The sequence below is a fragment of the Triticum aestivum genome, chromosome 6B (genome assembly GCF_018294505.1).
Source record: "Triticum aestivum cultivar Chinese Spring chromosome 6B, IWGSC CS RefSeq v2.1, whole genome shotgun sequence".
Lineage (NCBI taxonomy): Eukaryota > Viridiplantae > Streptophyta > Magnoliopsida > Poales > Poaceae > Triticum > Triticum aestivum.
The window spans coordinates 540,899,022-540,917,793 of NC_057810.1; positions in this window are offsets into that span (position 1 = coordinate 540,899,022).

Genomic DNA, 18,772 nt, shown 5'->3' on the forward strand with positions numbered 1-18,772 from the left:
ACCTTCTACTTAAGATCCGAAGGCAAGATCTTTGTTGCCAAGAACGGATGCTTTCTGGAAAAAGAGTTTCTTTCGAAAGAAGTAAGTGGGAGGAAAGTAGAACTCGATGAAGTACTACCTCTTGAGCGGGATAGTGACGCAGCACAGGAAACCGTTCCTGTGATGCCCACACCAACTGAAGAGGAAAACCATGATAATGATCAAGGTACTTCGGATCAAGTTACTGCTGAACTTCGAAGGTCCACAAGGACACGTTCCGCACCAGAGTGGTACGGCAACCCTGTCCTGGAAATCATGTTGTTAGACAACAATGAACCTTCGAACTATGAAGAAGCAACGGCGGGCCCGGATTCCAACAAATGGCTTGAAGCCATGAAATCCGAGATAGAATCCATGTATGAAAACAAAGTATGGACTTTGACAGACTTGCCCGATGATCGGCGAGCGATAGAAAACAAATGGATCTTTAAGAAGAAGACGGACGCGGATGGTAATGTTACCATCTATAAAGCTCGACTTGTCGCTAAGGGTTATCGACAGGTTCAAGGGATTCACTACGACGAGACATTCTCTCCCGTAGCGAAGCTAAAGTCCGTCCGAATCATGTTAGCAATTGCCGCATACTATGATTATGAGATATGGCAGATGGACGTCAAAACAGCATTCCTTAACGGGCATCTTAAGGAAGAACTGTATATGATGCAGCCGGAAGGTTTTGTCGATCCTCGGAATGCTAACAAAGTATGCAAGCTCCAGCGATCCATTTATGGACTGGTGCAAGCATCTCGGAGTTGGAACATTCGCTTTGATGAGATGATCAAAGCGTTTGGGTTTATGCAGATTTATGGAGAAGCCTGCGTTTACAAGAAAGTGAGTGGGAGCTCTGTAGCATTTCTCATATTATATGTAGATGACATACTCCTGATGGGAAATAATATAGAATTTCTGGACAGCATTAAGGCCTACTTGAATAAGTGTTTTTCAATGAAGGGCCTTGGAGAAGCTGCTTATATATTAGGCATCAAGATCTATAGAGATAGATCGAGACGCCTCATAGGTCTTTCACAAAGCACATACCTTGATAAGATTTTGAAGAGATTCAGAATGGATCAGTCCAAGAAGGGGTTCTTGCCTATGTTACAAGGTATGAGACTGAGCTCAGCTCAGTCACCGACCACGGCAAAAGATAAAGAAGAGATGAGTGTCATCCCCTATGCTTCAGCCATAGGATCTATTATGTATGCCATGCTGTGTACCAGACCCGATGTAAACCTTGCCGTAAGTTTGGTAGCAAGATACCAAAGTAATCCCGGCAAGGAACACTGGAAAGCGGTCAAGAATATCCTGAAGTACCTGAAAAGGACAAATGACATGTTTCTCGTCTATGGAGGAGACGAAGAGCTCGTCGTAAAGGGTTACGTCGACGCTAGCTTCGACTCAGATCTGGATGACTCTAAGTCACAAACCGGATACGTGTATATGTTGAATGGTGGAGCAGTAAGCTGGTGCAGCTGCAAGCAGAGCGTCGTGGCGGGATCTACGTGTGAAGCGGAGTACATGGCAGCCTCGGAGGCAGCACATGAAGCGATTTGGGTGAAGGAGTTCATCACCGACCTAGGAGTCATACCCAATGCGTCGGGGCCGATCAAACTCTTCTGTGACAACACTGGAGCTATTGCCCTCGCAAAGGAGCCCAGGTTTCAAAAGAAGACCAGGCACATCAAGCGTCGTTTCAACTCCATCCGTGAATATGTTCAAGATGGAGACATAGAGATTTGCAAAGTGCACACGGATCTGAATGTCGCAGATCCGCTGACTAAACCTCTCTCGCGTGCAAAACATGATCAACACCAGAACTCTATGGGTGTTTGATTCATCACAATGTAACTAGATTGGTGACTCTAGTGCAAGTGGGAGACTGTTGGAAATATGCCCTAGAGGCAATAATAAAAGTATTATTATATTTCATTGTTCATGATAATTGTCTTTTATTCATGCTATAACTGTATTATCCGGAAATCGTAATACACGTGTGAATACTTAGACCACACTATGTCCCTGGTAAGCCTCTAGTTGACCAGCTCGTTGTGATCAACAGATAGTCATGGTTTCCTGACTATGGACATTGGGTGTCATTGATAACGGGATCACATCATTAGGAGAATGATGTGATGGACAAGACCCAATCCTAAGCATAGCATAAAAGATCGTGTAGTTCGTTTTGCTAGAGCTTTGCAAGTGTCAAGTATCTCTTCCTTCGACCATGAGATCGTGTAACTCCCGGATACCGTAAGAGTGCCTTGGGTGTATCAAACGTCACAACGTAACTGGGTGACTATAAAGGTGCATTACAGGTATCTCCGAAAGTAGCTGTTGGGTTGACACGGATCGAGACTGGGATTTGTCACTGCGTATGACGGAGAGGTATCTCTGGGCCCACTCGGTAATGCATCATCATATTGAGCTCAATGTGACCAAGGTGTTGGACACGGGATCATGCATTACGGTATGAGTAAAGTGACTTGCCGGTAACGAGACTGAACAAGGTATTGGGATACCGACGATCGAGTCTCGGGCAAGTAACGTACCGATTGACAAAGGGAATTGCATACAGGGTTTGATCGAATCCTCGACATCGTGGTTCATCCGATGACAACATCGAGGAGCATGTGGGAGCCATCATGGGTATCCAGATCCCGCTGATGGTTATTGACTGAGAGCGTCTCGGTCATGTCTGCATGTCTCCCGAACCCGTAGGGTCTACACACTTAAGGTTCGGTGACGCTAGGGTTATGAAGATATGGATATGCAGAAACCCGAATGTTGTTCGGAGTCCCGGATGAGATCCCGGACATCACGAGGAGTTCCGGAATGGTCCGGAGGTAAAGAATTATATATAGGAAGTGCTATTTCGGGCATCGGGACAAGTTTCGGGGTTATCGGTATTGTACCGGGACCACCGGAAGGGTCCCGGGGGTCCACCGGGTGGGGCCACCTGTCCCGGGGGGGGCACATGGGCTGTAGGGGGTGCGCCTTGGCCTTCATGGGCCAAGGGCACCAGCCCCTATAGGCCCATGCGCCTAGGGTTTCCCCCTAGGAGGAGTCCTAGTGGTGGAAGGCACCCCTAGGTGCCTTGGGGGGGAGGGAAACCTCCCCTAGGCCGCCGCCCCCCCTAGTAGATCTCATCTACTAGGGCCGGCGCCCCCCCTGGCACCCCTATATATAGTGGGGGAGAGGAGGGACTTCATACACCAGCCCCTGGCGCCTCCACCTCCCCCCGTTACGTCTCTCCCTCGTAGTCTCGGCGAAGCCCTGCTGCTGTGACGCCCTGCATCCACCACCACGCCGTCGTGCTGCTGGATCTTCATCAACCTCTCCTTCCCCCTTGCTGGATCAAGAAGGAGGAGACGTCTCCCGTCCCGTACGTGTGTTGAACGCGGAGGTGCCGTCCGTTCGGCGCTGGTCATCGGTGATTTGGATCACGTCGAGTACGCCTACATCATCACCTTGCAAGCTTCCGCACGCGATCTACAAGTGGTATGTAGATGCAAACTCTCTCCCTAGACTCGTTGCTTAGATGAACTCATAGATGGATCTTGGTGAAACCGTAGGAAAAATTTTAATTTTCTGCAACGTTCCCCAACAGTACAGTGCTTAGCCCTGGAACCCTAGGGCAGGGGTTAAGGAAGGGTCTGGAAGGTGTGCCCAAGAAAAAGGAGAGGAAGAGATCGGGGAAGATAATTGCCTCCAAACAAGCCAGAGCAAATAGCAGCCAGATGACGCATTCTGAAGAGCGTGTACCCGTGAAAGGTGCGGCCATGTTCCATCTCACGGGCGAGCCGATGCTACCGCCGAAACCGCTAGAGGCACTATCAGGGGATCTCAGGAGACTGCACGACCATGTGTTGTTGACTGAGAAAAGCCTACTAGCCTCAAAGGATCCGGGATATCCGACATACGCGACTCGTGTGCCTGAGGGGAAGTGCTACGTCGAGACATGGCCCGCAGAGGTGTTCTTCCTGCGATTTGACCATATCTTTGAGATGTTTCTGACAAGGCGGCTCGATTTTACAATCGTCCGCCTTTTTGTGCTACATATGAGCTCCGTCATGAAGAGTGAAGAAGTCTCACAAATCTGTGTGGCGGATCCGTACTACATGCACGAGTCTTTCTTGAGTCTCGGCGACTTTTAGCGTGAAACTGCTAGGGAGTACCTCCAAAACTTCATGGTACAGAATAAGGACCGGGAAATTGTCCTCGTGCGTTATCATCCAAAGTAAGTCAATTCCGGACAACCTTTTCATACATTTCAATCATTCCTTCTCTCTCATATAGGGAATAATTTGATGTGTCTTTCCACCGCAGTAACGGGCGCGCTGTCCTTATCGTTCTTTACCCGCAAGTCTACCACGCCGTGTATTTTGACCCTTCCAGAGACTACGAGAAAAAAGATTACACCCACATAATGAATATTCTAGATGATGCTCTCCAAGGCTTCAGCATTAGAGGTGTCCACATGCAGATCAGGAAACAAAGGAACAAGAAGATGGGTTTCACACATAAAACTAACTTCTCCTGCATCCATGTCCCAAAACCAAGCAAGAAGGATGGATTCTACCATCTCATGATTCAGTTCAACACGGATCACCAAAAGCTTCGCATGACAAGCAGAAATGATGATCATATCCACAAGTGGCTAGAATCTCATGGAGAAGCGGATTATAAACTTAGAGATGACTTCTTTCGCATCCAAAGGGACATTGCAACGATCATCATGAAAGAAGTCGTCGATGAGAAGGGGATGTTCCACCACGGCCCTATATCGCGAGCTGATGTCCGTACTCGCATAGGCATGCAACGTCTAGACCTCACGTTGTTCAAGAAGCTAGGGTCCATCCTCGATGATATGGAAGGATGGAACTTCTAGTGATTTATGATGCCGATGATGATGATATGTGTCGGTTGAACTTGTATACTTTTTGTAGCGATGAAACTTTGTGATGTCCACGGTCCCTGCCGAACTTGCATAACGCTACTTTGTTAGTTTGCGTACGATGACCTGCGTACCTCTAGTTAGTTAGATTGCGTACTGTATGTTGCATCTAGTTGCTAACCCTTTCTTTTTCGTGTTGCTCTAGTATATTTTGTTGCATATGATTGTACATCCTCTTCATGAACATGCATCTCTAACAGGTACCTAGTTTCTTGATGGCGAGATGGAAGTGTTATGTCGTGAACAAAGGGAAGGTTCCGGGGGTGTACAACGAGTGGCCTGAGTGTCAGGCGCAAGCGAATGGGTTCTCGGGCGCAAGACATAAAGGCTTCAAAAGCAGACAAGAAGGAGAAGCTAGTTACTTGAGGTTCACGCTAGCGCGAGAGAGGACTCGTAACCGCCGCCTCATGTACTGCATAGTTCCGCTCTCACTCATAGTGATAGCTCTTCTCGCGTATACGTTTGTTTAGATGGATGACGTTGTAGTTGCAAGTATTCGAGACTTGCATGTATCACTATTTTCAAGATGATGACAAGATACCACTTTGTGTTGGATGATGATTATGATGAGACTGTTTGTATGTATATGATATGATTACATTTGTGGTCTCGCAGGCATTTGTATGTGTATCATGATGACATTTGTATGTGTATCATGATGACATTTGTATGTGCTAAAGATTCTTCTATAAAGCCTGTTCAAATACAAAACAAATATGCAGTTTTTTTTAAAAAAAAATAGCAGTAGCGAGTGGAGAAAAGTTAGCAGCAGCGCGGTAGTATCAGTAGCGCACACCGGGGAAGCGCGCTATAGCTATTAGCAGTAGCGAGCTCCACCGAAGAACGCTGTTGCTACACTTGTATATCAGTAGCGCGGGCCGGCGCGCGCTGCTGCTACGGGTTAGCTATAGCGCCTTATTAGTAGTGCCGCCTCCCGCGCTACTGATATACCTAAAACCCGCGCTGCTGCTAGGCTTTTCCCTAGTAGTGTAGTCCTTTGTCTCCACATGGAATAATGGGATTTGTAGTATGCGCTCAACATCAATGTGTTGGAAATATGCCCTAGAGGCAATAATAAAATGGTTATTATTATATTTCTTTGTTCATGGTAATAGTCTATTATTCATGCTATAATTGTGTTATACGGAAATCGTAATACACGTGTGAATACATAGACCACAACGTGTCCCTAGTGAGCCTCTAGTTGACTAGCTCGTTGATCAACAGATAGTCATGGTTTCCTGACTATGGGCATTGGATGTCATTGATAACGGGATCACATCATTAGGAGAATGATGTGATGGACAAGACCCAATCCTAAGCATAGCTCAAAGATCGTGTAGTTCGTTTAGCTAGAGCTTTTCCAAATGTCAAGTATCATTTCCTTAGACCATGAGATTGTGCAACTCCCAGATACCGTAGGAGTGCTTTGGGTGTGCCAAACGTCACAACGTAACTGGGTGACTATAAAGTTACACTACGGGTATCTCTGAAAGTGTCTGTTGGATTGGCACGAATCGAGACTGGGATTTGTCACTCCGTATGACGGAGAGGTATCTCTGGGCCCACTCGGTAATGCATTATCATAATGAGCTAAATGTGACCAAGTGTCTGGTCACGGGATCATGCATTACGGTACGAGTAAAGTGACTTGCCGGTAACGAGATTAAACGAGGTATTGGGATACCGACGATCGAATCTCGGGCATGTAACGTACCGATTGACAAAGGGAATTGTATACGAGATTACTTGAGTCCTTGACATCGTGGTTCATCCGATGAGATCATCGAGGAGCATGTGGGAGCCAACATGGGTATCCAGATCCCGCTGTTGGTTATTGACCAGAGAGGCGTCTCGGTCATGTCTGCATGTCTCCCGAACCCGTAGGGTCTACACACTTAAGGTTCGATGACACTAGGGTTGTAGAAATATGAGTATGCAGTAAACCGAAAGTTGTTCGGAGTCCCGAATGAGATCCCGGATGTCACGAGGAGTTCCGGAATGGTCCGGAGGTAAATAATTATATATAGGAAGTGAAGTTTCGGCCATTGGGAAAGTTTCGGGGGTTACAGGTATTGTGTCGGGACCACCGGAAGGGTCCCGGGGGTCCACCGGGTGGGGCCACCTATCCCGGAGGGCCCCATGGGCTGAAGTGGGAGGGGAACCAGCCCCTGGTGGGCTGGTGCACCCCCCCTTGCCCCCCCTGTGCCTAGGGTTGGAAACCCTAGGGGTGGGGGGGTGCCTCCACTTGCCTTGGGGGGCAAGCCACCCCCCTAGACGCCGCCCCCCTTGGAGATCCAATCTCCTAGGGCCGGCGCCCCCCCTAGGGGGCCTATATAAAGAGGGGGGAGGGAGGGCAGCCGCACCCATGCTCTTGGCGCCTCCCTCTCCCTCTGCTACACCTCTCCCTCTCGCAGACACTTGGCGAAGCCCTGCCGAGATCGCTGCTGCATCAACCACCACGCCGTCGTGCTGCTGGATCTTCATCAACCTCTCCTTCCCCCTTGCTGGATCAAGAAGGAGGAGACGTCTCCCTGACCGTACGTGTGTTGAACGCGGAGTTGCCGTCCGTTCGGCGCTAGGATCTCTGGTGATTTGGATCACGACGAGTACGACTCCCTCAACCCCATTGTCTTGAACGCTTCCGCTCGATCTACAAGGGTATGTAGATGCACTCCTCTCTCTCGTTGCTAGATGAACTCATAGATTGATCTTGGTGAAACCGTAGGAATTTTTTTATTTTCTGCAACGTTCCCCAACAGTGGCATCATGAGCTAGGTCTATGCATAGTTCTCTTTGCACGAGTAGAACACAAATTTGTTGTGGGCGTAGATGTTGTCAACTTTCTTGCCACTACTAGTCTTATTTTGCTTCAGCGGTATTGTGGGATGAAGCGGCCCGGACCAACCTTACACGTACGCTTACGTGAGACAGGTTCCACTGACTGACATGCACTAGTTGCATAAGGTGGCTAGTGGGTGTTTGTCTCTCCCACTTTAGTTGGAGAGGATTCGATGAAAAGGGTCCTTATGAAGGGTAAATAGAAGTTGACAAATCATGTTGTGGCTTTCACGTAGGTAAGAAAACGTTCTTGCTAGAACCATATTGCAGCCACGTAAAACATGCAACAACAATTAGAGGACGTCTAACTTGTTTTTGCAGCATGTGATTGTGATGTGATATGGCCAAAAGTTGTGATGAATGATGAATGATATATATGTGATGTATGAGATCATGTTCTTGTAATAGGGATCACGACTTGCATGTTGATGAGTATGACAACCGGCAGGAGCCATAGGAGTTGTCTTAATTATTGTATGATCGACCTGCGTGTCAATGATTTAACGCCATGTAATTACTTTACTTTATTGATAAACCGTTAGCCATAGTAGTAGAAGTAATAGTTGGCGAGCAACCTCATGGAGACACGATGATGGAGATCATGATGATGGAGATCATGGTGTCATGCCGGTGATGAAGATGATCATGGAGCTCCGAAGATGGAGATCAAAGGAGCTATATGATATTGGCCATATCATGTCACTACTATTTGATTGCATGTGATGTTTATCATGTTTTTGCATCTTGTTTACCTAGAACGACGGTAGTAAATAAGATGATCCCTCATAATAATTTCAAGAAAGTGTTCCCCCTAACTGTGCGCCGTTGCGAAAGTTCGTTGTTTCGAAGCACCACGTGATGATCGGGTGTGATAGATTCTAACGTTCACATACAACGGGTGTAAGCCAGATTTACACACACATAAACACTTAGGTTAACTTGACGAGCCTAGCATGTACAGACATGGCCTCGGAACTTGACGAGCCTAGCATGTACAGACAAGGTCGAACATGAGTCGTATGGAAGATACGATCAACATGGAGATGTTCACCGATGATGACTAGTCCGTCTCATGTGATGATCGGACACGGCCTAGTCTACTCGGATCATGTATCACTCAGATGACTAGAGGGATGTCTAATCTGAGTGGGACTTCATTAAATAATTTGATTAGATGAACTTAATTATCATGAACTTAGTCTAAAATCTTTACAATATGTCTTGTAGATCAAATGGCCCACGTTACCCTCAACTTCAACGCGTTCCTAGAGAAAACCAAGTTGAAAGATGATGGCAGCAACTATACGGAGTGGGTCTGGAACCTGAGGATCATCCTCATAGCTGCCAAGAAAGATTATGTCCTAGAAGCACCGCTAGGTGAAGCTCCCATCCCAGAGAACCAAGACGTTATGAACGCTTGGCAGTCTCGTGCTGATGATTACTCCCTCGTTCAGTGCGGCATGCTTTACAGCTTAGAACCGGGGTTCCAAAAGCGTTTTGAGCAACACGGAGCATATGAGATGTTCGAAGAGCTGAAAATGGTTTTCCAAGCTCATGCCCGGGTCGAGAGATATGAAGTCTCCGACAAGTTCTTCAGCTGTAAGATGGAGGAAAATAGTTCTGTCAGTGAGCACATACTCAAGATGTCTGGGTTGCACAACCGCTTGACTCAGCTGGGAGTTAATCTCCTGGATGATGCGGTTATTGACAGAATCCTCCAGTCGCTTCCACCGAGCTACAAGAGCTTTGTGATGAACTTCAATATGCAGGGGATGGAAAAGACCATTCCTGAGGTATATTCAATGCTGAAATCAGCGGAGGTAGAGATCAAGAAAAAACATCAAGTGTTGATGGTGAATAAAACCACTAAGTTCAAGAAAGGCAAGGGTAAGAAGAACTTCAAGAAGGACGGCAAGGGAGTTGCCGCGCCCGGTAAGCCAGTTGCCGGGAAGAAGTCAAAGAATGGACCCAAGCCTGAAACTGAGTGCTTTTATTGCAAGGGAAGCGGACACTGGAAGCGGAAATGCCCCAAATACTTAGCGGACAAGAAGGCCGGCAACACTAAAGGTATATGTGATATACATGTAATTGATGTGTACCTTACCAGTACTCATAGTAGCTCCTGGGTATTTGATACCGGCGCCGTTGCTCATATTTATAACTCAAAGCAGGAGCTGCGAAATAAGCGGAGACTGGCGAAGGACGAGGTGACGATGCGCGTCGGGAATGGTTCCAAGGTCAATGTGATCGTCGTCGGCACGCTACCTCTACATTTACCTACGGGATTAGTTTTAAACCTCAATAATTGTTATTTAGTGCCAAGTTTGAGCATAAACATTGTATCTGGATCTCGTTTAATACGAGATGGCTACTCATTTAAATCCGAGAATAATGGTTGTTCTATTTATATGAGAGATATGTTTTATGGTCATGCCCCGATGGTCAATGGTTTATTCTTAATGAATATCGAACGTGATGTTACACATATTCATAGTGTGAATACCAAAAGATGTAAAGTTGATAACGATAGTCCCACATACTTGTGGCACTGCCACCTTGGTCACATTGGTGTCAAGCGCATGAAGAAGCTCCATGCCGATGGACTTTTAGAGTCTCTCGATTATGAATCATTTGACACATGCGAACCATGCCTCATGGGCAAAATGACCAAGACTCCATTCTCCGGAACAATGGAGCGAGCAACCAACTTATTGGAAATCATACATACTGATGTGTGCGGTCCAATGAGCGTTGAGGCTCGCTGAGGATATCGTTATGTTCTCACTCTCATTGACGACTTGAGTAGATATGGGTATGTCTACTTGATGAAACACAAGTCTGAGACCTTTGAAAAGTTCAAGGAATTTCAGAATGAGGTAGAGAATCAACATGACCGAAAGATAAAGTTCCTACGATCAGATCGTGGAGGAGAATATTTAAGTCACGAATTTGGTATGCACTTAAGGAAATGTGGAATCGTTTCACAACTCACACCGCCTGGAACACCTCAGTGTAACGGTGTGTCCGAACGTCGTAATCGCACTTTATTGGATATGGTGCGATCTATGATGTCTCTTACCGATTTACCGCTATCTTTTTGGGAATACGCTCTAGAGACAGCTACATTCACTTTAAATAGGGCACCGTCCAAATCCGTTGAGACGACACCGTATGAATTATGGTTTGGGAAGAAACCTAAGCTGTCATTTCTAAAAGTTTGGGGATGCGATGCTTATGTCAAGAAACTTCAACCTGAAAAGCTCGAATCCAAGTCGGAAAATGCGTCTTCATAGGATACCCTAAGGAAACCATTGGGTATACCTTCTACCTCAGATCCAAAGGCAAGATCTTTGTTGCCAAGAACGGGTCCTTTCTGGAGAAAGAGTTTCTCTCGAGAGAAGTAAGTGGGAGGAAAGTGGAACTTGATGAAGTACTACCTCTTGAACCGGTGAGTAGCGCAGCTCAGGAAGATGTTCCTGTGGTGCCAGCACCAACTGAAGAGGAAGTTAATGATGATGATCAAGGTACTTCGGATCAAGTTACTACTGAACTTCATAGGTCCACGAGGACAAGTTCCACACCAGAGTGGTATGGCAACCCTGTCCTGGAAATCATGTTGTTAGACAACGGTGAACCTTCGAACTATGAAGAAGCGATGGCGGGCCCAGATTCCAACAAATGGCTTGAAGCCATGCAATCCGAGATAGGATCCATGTATGAAAACGAAGTATAGACTTTGACAGACTTGCCCGATGATCGGCGAGCGATAGAAAACAAATGGATCTTTAAGAAGAAGACGAACGCGAATGGTAATGTTACCATCTATAAAGCTCGACTTGTCGCTAAGGGTTATCGGCAAGTTCAAGGGGTTGACTACGATGAGACTTTCTCTCCCGTAGCGAAGCTAAAGTCCGTCCGAATCATGTTAGCAATTGCCGCATACTATGATTATGACATATGGCAAATGGACGTCAAAACGGCATTCCTTAACGGTCATCTTAAGGAAGAACTGTATATGATGCAGCCGGAAGGTTTTGTCGACCCTGAGAATGCTAACAAGCTATGCAAGCTCCAGCGATCCATTTATGGGCTGGTGCAAGCATCTCGGAGTTGGAACATTCGCTTTGATGAGATGATCAAAGCGTTTGGGTTTATGCAGACTTATGGAGAAGCCTGCGTTTACAAGAAAGTGAGTGGGAGCGCTGTAGCATTTCTCATATTATATGTAGATGACATACTTTTGATGGGAAATGATATAGAACTCTTGGACAGCATTAAGGCCTGCTTGAATAAGTGTTTTTCAATGAAGGACCTTGGAGAAGCTGCTTACATACTAGGCATCAAGATCTATAGGGATAGATCGAGACGCCTCATAGGTCTTTCACAAAGCACATACCTTGATAAGATATTGAAGAAGTTCAATATGGATCAGTCCAAGAAAGGGTTCTTGCCTGTATTGCAAGGTGCGAGATTGAGCTCGGCTCAATGCCCGACCACGGCAGAAGATAAAGAAGAGATGAGTGTCATCCCCTATGCCTCAGCCATAGGGTCTATTATGTATGCCATGCTGTGTACCAGACCTGATGTAAACCTTGCCGTAAGTTTGGTAGGAAGGTACCAAAGTAATCCCGGCAAGGAACACTGGACAGCGGTCAAGAACATCCTAAAGTACCTGAAAAGGACTAAGGATATGTTTCTCGTTTATGGAGGTGACGAAGAGCTCGTCGTAAAGGGTTACGTCGACGCTAGCTTCGACACAGATCTGGATGACTCTAAGTCACAAACCGGATACGTGTATATTTTGAATGGTGGGGCAGTAAGCTGGTGCAGTTGCAAGCAAAGCGTCGTGGCGGGATCTACATGTGAAGCAGAGTACATGGCAGCCTCGGAGGCAGCGCATGAAGCAATCTGGGTGAAGGAGTTCATCACCGACCTAGGAGTCATACCCAATGCGTCGGGGCCGATCAAACTCTTCTGTGACAACACTGGAGCTATTGCACTTGCCAAGGAGCCCAGGTTTCACAAGAAGACCAGGCACATCAAGCGTCGCTTCAACTCCATTCGTGAAAATGTTCAAGATGGAGACATAGATATTTGTAAAGTACACACGGACCTGAATGTAGCAGATCCGTTGACTAAACCTCTCCCTAGGGCAAAACATGATCAACACCAAAATTCCATGGGTGTTCGATTCATCACAATGTAACTAGATGATTGACTCTAGTGCAAGTGGGAGACTGTTGGAAATATGCCCTAGAGGCAATAATAAAATGGTTATTATTATATTTCTTTGTTCATGGTAATAGTCTATTATTCATGCTATAATTGTGTTATTCGGAAATCATAATACACGTGTGAATACATAGACCACAACGTGTCCCTAGTGAGCCTCTAGTTGACTAGCTCGTTGATCAACAGATAGTCATGGTTTCCTGACTATGGGCATTGGATGTCATTGATAACGGGATCACATCATTAGGAGAATGATGTGATGGACAAGACCCAATCCTAAGCATAGCTCAAAGATCGTGTAGTTCGTTTAGCTAGAGCTTTTCCAAATGTCAAGTATCATTTCCTTAGACCATGAGATTGTGCAACTCCCGGATACCGTAGGAGTGCTTTGGGTGTGCCAAACATCACAACGTAACTGGGTGACTATAAAGGTACACTACGGGTATCTCTGAAAGTGTCTATTGGGTTGGCACGAATCGAGACTGGGATTTGTCACTCCGTATGACGGAGAGGTATCTCTAGGCCCACTCGGTAGTGCATCATCATAATGAGCTCAATGTGACCAAGTGTCTGGTCACGGGATCATGCATTATAGTACGAGTAAAGTGACTTGCCGGTAACGAGATTAAACGAGGTATTGGGGTACCGATGATTGAATCTCAGGCATGTAACATACCGATTGACAAAGGGAGTTGTATACGGGATTACTTGAGTCCTCGACATCGTGGTTCATCAGATGAGATCATCGAGGAGCATGTGGGAGCCAACATCGGTGTCCAGATCCAGCTATTGGTTATTGACCGGAGAGGCGTCTCGGTTATGTCTGCATGTCTCCCGAACCCGTAGGGTCTACACACTTAAGGTTCGGTGACACTAGGGTTGTAGAGATATGAGTATGCAGTAAACCAAAAGTTATTCAGAGTCCCGGATGAGATCCCGGACGTCACGAGGAGTTCCGGAATGTCTGGAGGTAACGAATTATATATAGGAAGTGAAGTTTCGGCCATCGGGAAAGTTTCGGGGGTTACCAGTATTGTACCGGGACCACCGGAAGGGTCCCGGGGGTCCACCGGATGGGGCCACCTATCCCGGAGGGCCCCATGGGCTGAAGTGGGAGGGGAACCAGCCCCTGGTGGGCTGGTGCGCCCCCCTTGCCCCCCTGCGCCTAGGGTTGGAAACCCTAGGGGTGGGGGCGCCTCCACTTGCCTTGGGGGGCAAGCCACCCCCCTGGCCGCCCCCCTTGGATATCCAATCTCCTAGGCCCCCCCCCCTAGGGGGCCTATATAAAGAGGGGGGAGGGAGGGCAGCCGCACCCATGCTCTTGGCGCCTCCCTCTCCCTCCGCTACACCTCTCCCTCTCGCAGACACTTGGCGAAGCCCTGCCGAGATCGCTGCTGCATCCACCACCACGCCGTCGTGCTGCTGGATCTTCATCAACCTCTCCCTCCCCCTTGCTGGATCAAGAAGGAGGAGACGTCTCCCTGACCGTACGTGTGTTGAACACGGAGGTACCGTCCGTTCGCCGCTAGGATCTCCGGTGATTTGGATCACGACGAGTACGACTCCCTCAACCCCATTCTCTTGAACGCTTCCGCTCGATCTACAAGGGTATGTAGATGCACTCCTCTCTCTCTCGTTGCTAGATGAACTCATAGATTGATCTTGGTGAAACCGTAGGAAATTTTTTATTTTTTGCAACGTTCCCCAACACAATGTTCCAGAAATTCTCCCAGATTAACACCTCATCCCATTCTCCCGTGATTGGGTCAATTAACTCATTCACTTTAGTAAGTACTTGGTCCCCCCTTACTGTTAAAACTTTTTTGGAGGCACTGTTCGGGATCCAACAGTCATCCCATATATTAATATTTTCTCCATTGCCTACTCTCCAAATGTAACCCTTCTTGAACGTTTGAATTCGAGACCAAATGCTTTGCCACACATAGGACGACCCCTTCTTCAGTTGACAATTCAGAATATCCCCTGTAGGGTAGTACTTGGCTCTCAGAACCCGTGCACATAATGAACCAAAAGTTCTCAATTAGTCTCCAACACTGCTTTGCCAACATTGCCAAGTTAAAGCTATGAATATCCCGGAATCCCATACCTCCTCTCTCCTTCGGAATACACATCTTCCACCATGCAAACCAATGCATCCTTCGTTGGTCCTCCTCATCACCCCACCAGTATTGCGACATTGCATCAGTGATTCCCTTGCAAATTTTCTTCGGGAATTTAAATACACCCATCGCCTAAGTTGGGATGGCTTGGGCCATCGCTTTTAGCAAAGCCTCTTTGCCTCCGAATGAGAGAGTTCTCTCTTTCCATCCATTCACCATTGCTTGAATTCTTTCTATTATGTGTTTAAAACAATCAACATGGTCCACCCCTATCATGGATGGAAGACCCAAATATTTATCTGAAATAGACTCTGTCATAATATTCATAATTTGACATACTTCTGCCTTCACCTCCACATTTGTGTTAGGACTGAAAAATATAGAGCATTTTGATTCACTCACCAATTGACCTGAGGCTGCACAGTACTCATCTAAAATCCCACGCAGGGTGTTTGCGTTGTGGGCATCTGCTCTCATGAGAATAAGAGAATCATCAGCAAAAAGTAAATGAGAAATCGTTGGCAAATCTCTACACACGTGCGCACCATTCAAGTTACCAGCCTCCTCCTCATGAGCAATAAGGGCCGACAGTCCTTCAGCACATAAGAGAAACAGATATGGGGAGAGGGGATCCCCCTGTCTCAAACCTCTTGTTGGTGAAAAAGGCAACGTTTCATTTGAGTTGAACCGAACCTTATACTCAACCGACCTTACGCAAGTCATCACCATTTGAATCCACTGAGCATGAAATCCCAATTTGGTGAGCATGGCCTCCAAGAATACCCACTCAACTCTGTCATATGCCTTGTGCATATCTAACTTGATTGCACATGTTCCAAACTTCCCCTTCTTTCTCTTCTTCATCGTATGTAAACACTCATATGCCACTATGATGTTATCAGTAATGATGCGCCCTGGCACAAATGCACTTTGTGTCTCACTGATTATATCTAGAAGAAAAACCATCAGGCGTGCTGCGAGCATTTTTTAGATCACCTTATAAACCACATTACATGAATTGATAGGCCTAAATTGGGTGATCTTCTCTGGGTTGTCCACTTTGGGAATCAACACGATAGTAGTAGAGTTCCAACCTTCTGGGATCGTACCTGTATTGACAGCCACAAGAACCTCCTTCGTTAGATCTCCTCCGAGCAGGTGCCAAAACTTTTTATAAAAGATAACATGTAATCGTCCGGTCCCGGTGCTTTCAAATCACCAATACTGAATAAAGCTTTCCTGACCTCCTCCTATGTGTACGGAGCCATAAGTGACTCATTGATATAATCCGTAACACGCCTCTTAACTTTAGTTATAACATTCATCGCTGGTACATTAACTTCAGCAGAGAAGAGATGCTGAAAGTACTCAGTAATCAAACTTCGCATAGCTTCATTATTCTCTCTCCATACACCTGAGTCATCAAGCAAGCGTTTAATGTAATTTCTTTTCTTCCTAGCCGATGCAAAATTATGAAAGAAACTAGTGTTCCGATCACCGAATTTTAGCCAGTTTGCGCGGCTACGTTGTACCCAATAGATCTCTTCCTTCTCCAAATTTTCTTCTATCTCCATTAGCAATATTCTTTGCCTGTCTCCTGCCTCGTCAGTGAGAGGGCCTGACCGCAGCAATTCCAACTCCGTCTTCAGCTCCTTCAAACACCGATGGGGAGACTTCAAGATCGAACGATCCCATTCATGCATGGTGGCGTGTACACTTGCTATGCACCCTGCAATGGGTGCCAATGGATTGGTTTGATCCCAAGCTTCAGACACAATTTGCATAACATTCTCCTCTTGCAACCACCTAGATTCAAAGCACCTCTCATGGGTTCGCTAATGGTCCCCCTGTGCATCTCCCTCCGTATCAATGAATATCGGTTTGTGATCAGACTTGGTGTGTGCAGCATTAGTAATCTTTGCCTCGGGAAAAAGCCCATGGAACTGACCATTACATACCGCTCTGTCGAGGCGTTCTCTAAGCATCCTCCTCCTCCAAGTATATAAATCACCACTACAACCCCTGTCCTCCAATTCGCAATCAACAAGAGCATCTCTGAAATTTTGCTTCATGTGCATTGGCCTCGGTGCACCACCCTCCTTCTCATGGGAGTATAAGATCTCATTAAAGTCCCCGGCTATCAACCACAGGAGTTTTATTCGTTGATGTAGATCACGCAAACATGACCATGACAGATGTTTATCTTCCCACTTCGGCTCAGCATAAAACCCTGTAAACCTCCAAACCTCATCCGTGCCACCCCCCATGATAACATCTATGAAATTTTTATCCTTATCTCTGAGTTGAATTGCTAATGGTCTCCGCCAAAACAGAAGCAAGCCACCACTCGCTCGCATTACTTTCATGCACCTCCATGTTGTCCATCTTTAACTTTTTTCGGAGTTTTTCTGCCTTAGCTTTGTTCAGATGCGTCTCAGACAGAAAGACGACATCCGGCCCCCACTGCTTCTGGACGTTCAGAAGCGCTCTTTCTGCCGCGGCACTAGCCATGCCATGGCAATTCCAACATATGAGTTTCATTATTCAGGGCGATCACCCACCAGTCAAACAAGCCAAAACGTCGTACGTCCAAACCCTAACTCGCAAGGAGCAGAGTAGACGGAAATCAAGACTGCACGAACCTTGCCGAGGGATCGGCCAGAGCTATAGGACAGAAAACCGATCATTGCCGAAAACAACGACGGGACAAAACACCGCTCGCTGCCGAAGCCAACGCCGGGACAGAAAACTTGACGAACTTGAAGTTGTCTCCTGATCCGGTCAGCAGCCAAGTTCCTGATGCATAAGCACCAGAAGGACCAAACGCAACAACGCCGTGGTAGTAGTCATCATGACCAAGAGGCAACACGCGAGAAAAAACGGCCTGCGCCGGCGCCGCCGCAGGCGGCGGCCGCGCCCAGCCCTAATCTCCTAACGGTTGAACACGTATTTTTTTAGCAGATGGATTTTTTTATTTTTCTTTTGAGAAATGATGGATTTTATATATAGCTTACTATCTGATTCGTCAAGCACAGCCTTTTAATTATTCCGAGTGCACCTTCAAGCCCACGTCATGTTTTAATCATCAGGTTATATCTCGCTTACTGAGAGATGTAGCCTGGCCTCGCCTCTGGCGATCGGTTAATGCACTGGGCCCAACACTATAGCCCAACAGAGTGATATATTTTCCTTTTTTTGTTTCTACAAGCAAAAGAGGCCGCAGCGTTGCAATTGGGAAAAATAATCATGGCATAAGATCCCAATAGGCTCATGTTCTTTATTTTATCACACGACACCCCGTCTGAGTTGCCACTTATCCTTCTTTGCACCCTCGCCAATGGTGGCCTCAGTGCTCACACAATCATAATGCATTTGAATGGTGTCAATCCTAAGTTATCTTTCTTTCGACATAAGATGAGAAATGTACTTTTTTCTATGAGGTTTTGCCGAGGCGTGCATGTGTCGTTATAGATGGTTTCTTTCGTCTCTAATCTTGGATTTGCTGAGGTGTTAATTTTCAACCAGAATTGGCACCGGTATGAAAAAAAGAAGGTAAATAGCAATTTTTAAATGATCAACATGTAAA